This window comes from Bos mutus, chromosome 5 (genome assembly GCF_027580195.1).
Source record: "Bos mutus isolate GX-2022 chromosome 5, NWIPB_WYAK_1.1, whole genome shotgun sequence".
NCBI classification, from domain to species: Eukaryota; Metazoa; Chordata; class Mammalia; order Artiodactyla; family Bovidae; genus Bos; species Bos mutus.
Genome location: NC_091621.1, coordinates 15,645,035 through 15,654,636, shown reverse-complemented (window position 1 = coordinate 15,654,636; position 9,602 = coordinate 15,645,035). Strand labels below are relative to the sequence as shown.

General features: G+C 40.1%; 2 non-coding genes across 2 annotated transcripts; both read left to right on the top strand.

The window, feature by feature from the left end:
- Positions 1 to 4,421: 4,421 nt before the first annotated feature.
- On the top strand, positions 4,422 to 4,501 carry LOC138988053 (small nucleolar RNA U2-19). The gene has a single exon (XR_011464397.1). It is a non-coding gene; the product is annotated as a small nucleolar RNA U2-19 (small nucleolar RNA).
- A 162-nt stretch (positions 4,502 to 4,663) lies between these two features.
- On the top strand, positions 4,664 to 4,735 carry LOC138988052 (small nucleolar RNA U2-30). The gene has a single exon (XR_011464396.1). It is a non-coding gene; the product is annotated as a small nucleolar RNA U2-30 (small nucleolar RNA).
- Positions 4,736 to 9,602: the final 4,867 nt, after the last annotated feature.

Genomic DNA, 9,602 nt, shown 5'->3' with positions numbered 1-9,602 from the left:
CTGAGCCTCTGGGGTGGGAGCACCAAGTCCAGGACACTAGACCACCAAAGACTCCTGGCCCCAGAGAATATTAATCAGTGAGAACTCCCACAAAGGCCTCCTTCCAAATCCAAGACCTGGTTCCACTAAACTGCCTGTAGCACCCAGCGCTGAATACCTCACCCAAACAATAAACAAGACAGGAACACAAACCCAGCAATCAGCAGACAGATTGGCTAAAGTCATACTAAGCCCACAAACACCCCAAACACATCACCTGACACGGCCCTGACATGTCACATGACATCACCTGACATGGAGGAAGAAAGTTACCTCCATCTACCAGGACACAGATGCAAATCCCCACCACCATGAACCCTACACAAGCCTCTGGACCAACCTCACCCACCAGGGACAGAGAACAGAAGCAAGAACTACAACCCTGTAGCCTGAGGACAGGAGACATCAAACACAGTAAATTAAACAAAATGTAAAGACAGAGAAATATCATACAGGTGAAGGATCAAGGTAAAAACCCATAAGACCAAATAAATGGAGGGGAAATAGGCAAACTACCTGAAAAGAAATACAGAACAGTACTAGTAAAGATCCAAAATCTTGAAGATAGATTGGAGAAGATGAAATAAACATCTAAAAAGGATCTAGAAGAAATGAAGAATAAACAAACAGTGATGAACAACATAATTACTGAAAGTAAAAAATACTTTATAAGGAATAAATAGCAGAATACTGAGGTAGAAGAACGGATAAAAGAGTTGGAAGATAGAATGGTGGAAATAAATGCTGAAGAACCAAATAAAGAAAAAAGAATGAATAGAATTGAGGACAGTCTCAGAGACCTCTGGGACAATATTAAATGCACCAACATTCTAACTATAGGGGTCCCAGATAAAGAAGAGAAAGAGAAAGGGTCTGAGAAAATATTTGGAGAGATTATAATCAAAAACTTCCCTAACATGGAAAAGGAAACAATCAATTAAGTCCAGGAAGCACAAAGTTCCATACAGGATAAACCCAAGGAGAAACATGCCAAGACACATATTAATCAATCTAACAAAAATTAAGCACAAAGAAAAATATTAAAAGCAGCAAGGGAAAAAAGACAAATAACATACAAGGGAACCTCCATAAGGTTAACAGCTGATCTTTCAGCAGAAACTCTGCAAGCCAGAAATGAGTGGCAGGATATATTCAAAGTAATGCAAGGGAAAAACCTACAACCAAGATTACTCTACCCAGCAAGGATCTCATTCAGATTTGATGGAGAACTCAAAAGCTTTACAGATAGGCAAAAGTTAAGAGAACTCAGCATCACCAAACCAGCTTTACAACAAATGCTAAAGGAAGTTCTTTAGGCAGGAAAAACAAGAGAAGAAAAAGATCTACAAAAACAAATGCAAAAAATTTAAGAAAATATTAATAGGAGCATATATATCAATAATTACTTTAAGTATAAATGGATTAAATGCACCAACCAAAAGACATAGATTGGCTGAGTGGATACAAAAATAAGACCTGTATATATACTGTCTACAAGAGATCCACTTCAGGGGCTTCCCTGGTGGCTCAGTGGTTAAGAATCCACCTTGCAATGCAGTGGAGGTGGGTTTGATCCCTGGTCAGGGAACTAAAATCCCACATGCCACAGAGCAATTAAGCCCATGTGCTGTAACTACTGAGCTCATGTGCTCCAGAGCCCATGCACCACAACTAAAGAGTTCATGTGTTGTGATGAAAGATCCCACATTACACAACAAAGATCTTACATGCTGCAACTAAGAGCCAACACAGTCAAATAAATATTTTAAAAAGAGAGACCCACTTCAGACCTAAGGACACATATAGACTGAAAGTGAGGGGATGGACAAAGATATTCCATGCAAATGGAAATCAAAAGAAAATTGGAGTAGCAATACTCATATCAGACAAAATAGATTTTAAAATAAAGACAATTACAAGAGACTTGAGAGTCCCCTGGACAGCAAGGAGAACAAACCAGTCAATCTTAAAGAACATCAAACCTGAATATTCATTGGAAGGACTTATACTGAAGCTGAAGCTCCAGTATTTTGGCCACCTGATGTCAAGAGCGAACTCATTGGAAAAGATCTTAACGCTGGGAAAGATTGAGGGCAGGAGGAGAAAGGGGCAACAGAGGATGAGATGGTTGGATGGCAAACTCAATGGAGATGAGTTTGAGCAAATTCTGGGAGATAGTGAAGGACAAGGAAGCCTGGTGTGCTGTAGTCCATGGAATCACAAAGAGACACAACTGTGTGACTGAACAACAACAACAAGAAACAATGAAGGACACTACATAATGATCAAGGGATCAATCTAAGAATGTGTGTGTGTGCTTAATTGCTCAGTCATATCTAACTCTTTGGAACCCCATGGATTGCAGCCCACCAGGATTCTCTGTCCCTGAGGAATATCCCTGGTTGCCATATCCTCCTCCAAGGGATCTTCCCAACCTAGAGATCAAATCTAGATCTCCCATACTACAGGCACTTCTCTACCAACTGACCCATCAGGGAAGCCCCAGTTTAAGAATAAGATGGCTAACAAACACATGAAAAGATGCTCAACATCACTCATTATCAGAGAAATGCACATCAAAACCACTATGAGGTACCATTTCACGCCAGTCAGAATGGCTGCGATCCAAAAGTCTACAAGCAATAAATGCTGGAGAGCGTGTGGAGAAAAGGGAACCCTCTTACACTGTTGGTGGGAATGCAAACTAGTACAGCCACTATGGAGAACAGTGTGGAGATTCCTTAAAAAACTGGAAATAGAACTGTCTTATGATCCAGCAATCCCACTGCTGGGCATATACACTGAGGAAACCAGAAGGGAAAGAGACACATGTACCCCAATGTTCATCGCAGCACTGTTTATAATAGCCAGGACATGGAAGCAACCTAGATGTCCATCAGCAGATGAATGGATAAGAAAGCTGTGGTACATATACACATGGAGTATTACTCAGCCATTAAAAAGAATACATTTGAATCAGTTCTAATGAGGTGGATGAAACTGGAGCCTATTATACAGAGTGAAGTAAGCCAAGAAGAAAAACACCAATACAGTATACTAATGCATATATATGGAATTTAGAAAGATGGTAACAATAACCCTGTGTATGAGACAGCAAAAGAGACACTGATGTATAGATCAGTCTTATGGACTCTGTGGGAGAGGGAGAGGGTGGGGAGATTTGGGAAAATGGCATTGAAACATGTATAATATCATGTATGAAACGAGTCGCCAGTCCAGGTTCGATGCACGATACTGGATGCTTGGGGCTGGTGCACTGGGATGACCCAGAGGGAGGGTATGGGAAGGGAGGAGGGAGGAGGGTTCAGGATGGGGAACACAGGTATACCTGTGGCGGATTCATTTCAATATTTGGCAAAACTAATACAAAATTGTAAAGTTTAAAAATAAAATAAAATTTTTAAAAAATAAATTAAAAAAAAGAATAAGATGTAACAATTATAAATATTTATGCACCCAACACAAAAGCACCTCAATATATAAGACAAATGCTAACATATATAAAAGGGGAAATCAACAGTAACACAATAATAGTGTGGGACTTTATTACACCACTTACACCAATGGACAGATTATCCAAATAAAAAATTAATAAGGAAATGCAAACCTTAAATCACACATTATACCAGATGGACCTAATTGATATTTATAGGACATTCCATTGAAAAGCAGCAGAATACACTTTTTTTTTTTTTTTTTAGTACATGGAACATTCTCAAGGACAGATCACATCTTGGGTCACAAATCAAGCCTCAGTAAATTTAAGAAAATTTAAATCACATTAAGCACCTTATCTGATCACATCAACATGAGATTAGTTATCAGTTACAGTGGAAAAACTGTAAAAAACACAAACACATGGACACTAAATAATATACTTCTAAATAACCAAGTGATCACTGAAGAAGTCAAAGAGAAAATAAGAAAAAAGAACATAGAAACAAATGACAATGAAAACATGACAATCAAAAACCTATCAGTTCAGTTCAGTTCAGTTGCTCAGTTGTGTCCGACTCTTTGCGACCCCATGAATCTCAGCACGCCAGGCCTCCCTGTCCATCACCAACTCCCAAAGTTTACTCAGACTCACGTCCATCGAGTCAGTGATGCCATCCAGCCATCTCATCCTCTGTCGTCCCCTTCTCCTCCTGCCCCCGATCCCTCCCAGCATCAGGGTCTTTTCCAATGAGTCAACTCTTTGCATGAGGTGGCCAAAGTACTAGAGTTTCAGCTTTAGTATCATTCCTTCCAAAGAAATCCCAGGGCTGATCTCCTTCAGAATGGACTGGTTGGATCTCTTTGCAGTCCAAGGGATCCTCAAGAGTCTTCTCCATTCTCTGAGATCTGCTCTTACTGAAGTGGATCAGTGATGAAAGTAGCCAAATCTGAGCATCAGAAGACCACCCAGTGTATCTGATGCATGATCTCTGTAGTTCTGAGAAGCAAAAGAATAATTTAAAATAAGGGGTATGAAGGGGTGGGTGCGTGTGTGTGTGTGTGTGTGTGTGTGTGTGTGTATAGGTGACTGGATAATTAAGGGGCTTATTGGTGGGTAAGTGAGAGTTGGTTGTGGGTGTGCTTGTATGAAAGGCTGATCAATTCTGACCAATGATGAAAAGATTTTACTGCAGGACTTTATACAGTTATGAAGGTTTCTACACTTGATCTGAGCTCAGAATTTAAAAAAAAAAAAAAAAATGAGTCTTCTCCAACACCACAGTTCAAAAGCATCCATTCTTCGGCGCTCAGCTTTCTTCACAATCCAAATCTCACATCCACACATGACCACAGGAAAAACAATAGCCTTGAGTAGACAGACTTTTGTTGGCAAAGTAATGTCTCTACTTTTCAATATACTATCTAGGTTGGTCATAACTTTTCTTCCAAGGAGTAAGCGTCTTTTAATTTCATGGCTTCACTCACCATCTGCAGTGATTTTGGAGCCTCCAAAAATAAAGTCGGACACTGTTTCTACTGTTTCCCCATCTATTTCCCATGAAGTGATGGGACCAGATGCCATGATCTTCGTTTTCTGAATGTTGAGCTTTAAGCCAACCTTTTCACTCTCCTCTTGCACTTTCATCAAGAAGCTTTTTAGTTCCTCTTCACTTTCTGCCATAAGGGTGGTGTCATCTGCCTATCTGAGGTTATTGATATTTCTCCCAGCAATCTTGATTCCAGCTTGTGCTTCTTCCAGCCCATTGTTCCTCATGATGTACTCTGCATATAAGTTAAATAAGCAGGGTGACAATATACAGCCTTGACGTACTCTTTTTCCTATTTGGAACCAGTCTGTTGTTCCATGTCCAGTTCTAACTGTTGCTTCCTGACCTGCATACAGATTTCTCAAGAGGCACGTCAGGTGGTCTGGTATTCCCATCTCTTTCAGAATTTCCCACAGTTTATTGTGATCCACACAAAGGCTTTGGCATAGTCAATAAAGCAGAAATAGATGTTTTTCTGGAACTCTCTTGCTTTTTCAATGATCCAACGGATGTTGGCAATTTGATCTCTGGTTCTTCTGCCTTTTCTAAAACCAGCTTGAATGTCTGGAAGTTCACAGTTCACGTATTGCTGAAGCCTGGCTTGGAGAATTTTGAGCATTACTTTACTAGCATGTGAGATGAGTGCAATTGTGTGGTAGTTTGAGCATTCTTTGGCATTGCCTTTCTTTGGGATTGGAATGAAAACTGACCTTTTCCAGTCCTGTGGCCACTGCTGAGTTTTCCAAATTTGCTGGCATATTGAGTGCAGCACTTTCACAGCATCATCTTTCAGGATTTGAAATAGCTCCACTGGAATTCCATCACCTCCACTAGCTTTGTTCGTAGTGATGCTTCCTAAGGCCCACTTGACTTCACATTCCAGGATATCTGGCTCTAGGTGAGTGATCACACCATCGTGATTATCTGGGTCATGAAGATCTTTTTTGTACAGTTCTTCTGTGTATTCTTGCCACCTCTTCTTAATATCTTCTGCTTCTGTTAGATCCATACCATTTCTGTCCTTTATCAAGCCCATCTTTGCATGAAATGTTCCCTTGGTATCTCTAATTTTCTTGACGAGATCTCTAGTCTTTCCCATTCTGTTGTTTTCCTCTATTTCTTTGCACTGATCGCTGAGGAAGGCTTTCTTATCTCTTCTTGCTATTCTTTAGAACTCTGCATTCAGATGCTTATGTCTTTCCTTTTCTCCTTTGCTTTTTGCTTCTCTTCTTTTCACAGCTCTTTGTAAGGCCTCATCAGACAGCCATTTTGCTTTTTTGCATTTCTTTTCCATGGGGATGGTCTTGATCCCTATCTCCTGTACAATGTCATAAACCTCCGTCCATAGGTCATTAGGCAGTCTATCAGATCTAGTCCCTTAAATCTATTTCTCACTTCCAGTGTATAATCATAAGGGATTTGATTTAGGTCATACCTGAATGGTCTAGTGGTTTTCCTACTTTCTTCAATTTCAGTCTGAATTTGGCAATAAGGAGTTCATGATCTGAGCCACAGTCAGCTCCCAGTCTTGTTTTTGCTGACTGTATAGAGCTTTTCCATCTTTGGCTGCAAAGAATATAATCAGTCTGATTTTGGTGTTGACCATCTGGTGATGTCCATGTGTAGAGTCTTCTCTTGTGTTGTTGGAAGACGCTGTTTGCTATGACCAGTGCATTCTCTTGGCAAAACTCTATTAGTCTTTGCCCTGCTTCATTCTGTATTCCAAGGCCAAATTTGCCTGTTACTCCAGGTGTTTCTTGACTTCCTACTTTTGCATTCCAGTCCCCTATAATGAAAAGGACATCTTTTTTGGGTGTTAGTTCTAAAAGGTCTTGTAGGTCTTCATAGAACCATTCAACTTCAGCTTCTGCATTACTAACTCAATGAAACTAAGCATTACTGGTTGGGGCATAAACTTGGATTACTGTGATATTGAATGGTTTGCCTTGGAAATGAACAGAGATGATTCTGTTGTTTTTGAGATTGCATCCAAGTACTGCATTTCAGATTCTTTTTTGACCATGATGGCTACTCCATTTCTTCTGAGGGTTTCCTGCCCTCAGTAGTAGATATAATGGTCATCTGAGTTAAATTCACCCATTCCAGTCCATTTTGGTTCGCTGATTCCTAGAATGTTGACGTTCACTCTTGCCATCTCCTGTTTGACCACTTCCAATTTGCCTTGATTCATGGACCTGACATTCCAGGTTCCTATGCAATATTGCTCTTTACAGCATCGGACCTTGTTTCTATCACCAGTCACATCCACAGCTGGGTATTGTTTTTGCTTTGGCTCCATCCCTTCATTCTTCCTGGAGTTATTTCTCCACTAATCTCCAGTAGCATTTTGGGCACCTACTGACCTGGGGAGTTCCTCTTTCAGTATCCTATCATTTTGCCTTTTCATACTGTTCATGGAGTTCTCAAGGCAAGAATACTGAAGTGGTTTGCCATTCCCTTCTCCAGTGGACCACATTCTGTCAGACCTCTCCACCATGACCTGCCCGTCTTGGGTGGCCCCACAGGGCATGGCTTAGTTTCATTGAGTTAGACAAGGCTGTGGTCCTAGTGTGATTAGATTGACTAGTTTTCTGTGAGTATGGTTTCAGTGTGTCTGCCCTCTGATGCCCTCTTGCAACACCTACCATCTTACTTGGGTTTCTCTTACCTTGGACTTGGGGTATCTCTTCACGGCTGCTCCAGAAAAGCGCAGCCGCTGCTCCTTACCTTGGAAGACAGATATCTCCTCACCGCCCCCCCCTCCAAAAAAACCTATGGGATGCAGCAAAATTAGTTCAAAGAGGGAAGTTCACAGCAATACAATCCTACATCAATCAACAAGAAAAACATCAAATAAACAACCTAATTTTACACCAAAAACAACTAGAAAAAGAAGAATAAAAAACACAAAATTAGTCAAATAATAAATCATAAAGATCAGAGCAGAAATATATGAAAAAGAAATGAAGAAAACAATAGCAAAGATCAATAAAACTAAAAGCTGGTTCTTTGAGAAGATAAATTGATAAACCATTAAGCAGATTCATCAAAAAAAAGGGGGGGGAGAAGATGCAAATCAATAAAGTTAGACATAAAAAGGAGAAGTTACAACAGACATCACAGAAATACAAAGGATCATAAGAGACTACTACAAGAAATTATGCCAAAAAAATGGACAACCAGGAAGAAATGGACAAATTCTTAGAAAATTTCACCAGTCCAAGACTGAAGACTGCCTGCAATGTGGGAGACCCAGGTTCTAAACCTGCATCAGGAAGACCCCCTGGAGAAGTAAATGGCAACCCACCCCAGTATTCTTGCCTGGCAAACCCCATGGACAGAGGATCCTGGCAGGCTATAGTCCATGTGGTCACAAGAGTTGAACATGACTTAGCTACTAAACCACCACCACCACCAAGACTGAACCAGGAAGAAGTAAAAAATGTGAACAGACCAATCGCAAACACTGAAATCAAAACTGATCAAAAAATCTTCCAACAAACAAAAGTCCAGGGCCAAATGGTTTCATGGGCTAATTCTATCAAATGTTTAGAGAAGAACTAACACCTATTCTTCTCAAACTCTTCAAAAACATTGCAGAGGGAGGAACACTTCCAAACTCATTCTACAAGGTCATCATTACCCTGATACCAAAATGAGACAAAAATATTACCAAAAAAAGACAGTTTCAGGCCAATATCACTGATGAACACAGATGCAAACATCCTCAACAAAACACTACAACAGAATTCAACAACACACCAAAAGAATCATACACCATGATCAAGTGGGGTTTATCCCAAGCGTGCAGAAATTCTTCAATATATGCAAATAAATCAATGTGACACACCATATTAACGAATTGAAAAATAAAAAGCATATGATAGTCTCGATAGATGAAAAAAATTTTTTTGACAAAATTCAACACTCATTCATGATTTAAAAAAACCTCTCCAGAAAGTGGGCATAGAAAGAACCTACCTCAAAAAAATAAAGGCCATATACAACAAGCTGACACCAAACATTATTTTCAATGGTGAAAAACTGAAAGCATTTCCTCTAACAAGACAAGGTTGCCACTCTTGTCACTCATCAAAACATAGTTTTGGAAGTCCTAGCCACAACAATCAGAAAAGAAAAAGTAATAAAAGAATCTGGACTGGAAAAGAAGTAAAACTGTCACTGTTTGCAGATAACATGATACATGTGTGTGTGCATGCTCAGTCACTCAGTCATGTCTGACTCTATACAATCCCCTGGTCTGTAGCCCACCAGGCTTCTCTGTCCATGGGCTGTTCCAGGCAAGAATACTAGAGTGGATTGCCATTCCATTCTCTAGGGGATCTTCCTGACCCAGGGATTGAAGCTGTGTCTCCTGCCACTCCTGCATTGGCAGGTGGAGTCTTTACCCCGAGCCACCTGGGAAGCCTGTACTATACATGGAAAATACTAAAGATTTAGGATTTAGCCACCAGAAGATTACTAGTATTAATCAATGAATTTACTAAAATCGCAGGATAAAAAATTAATACACAGAAATCCCTAGCATTTCCATAC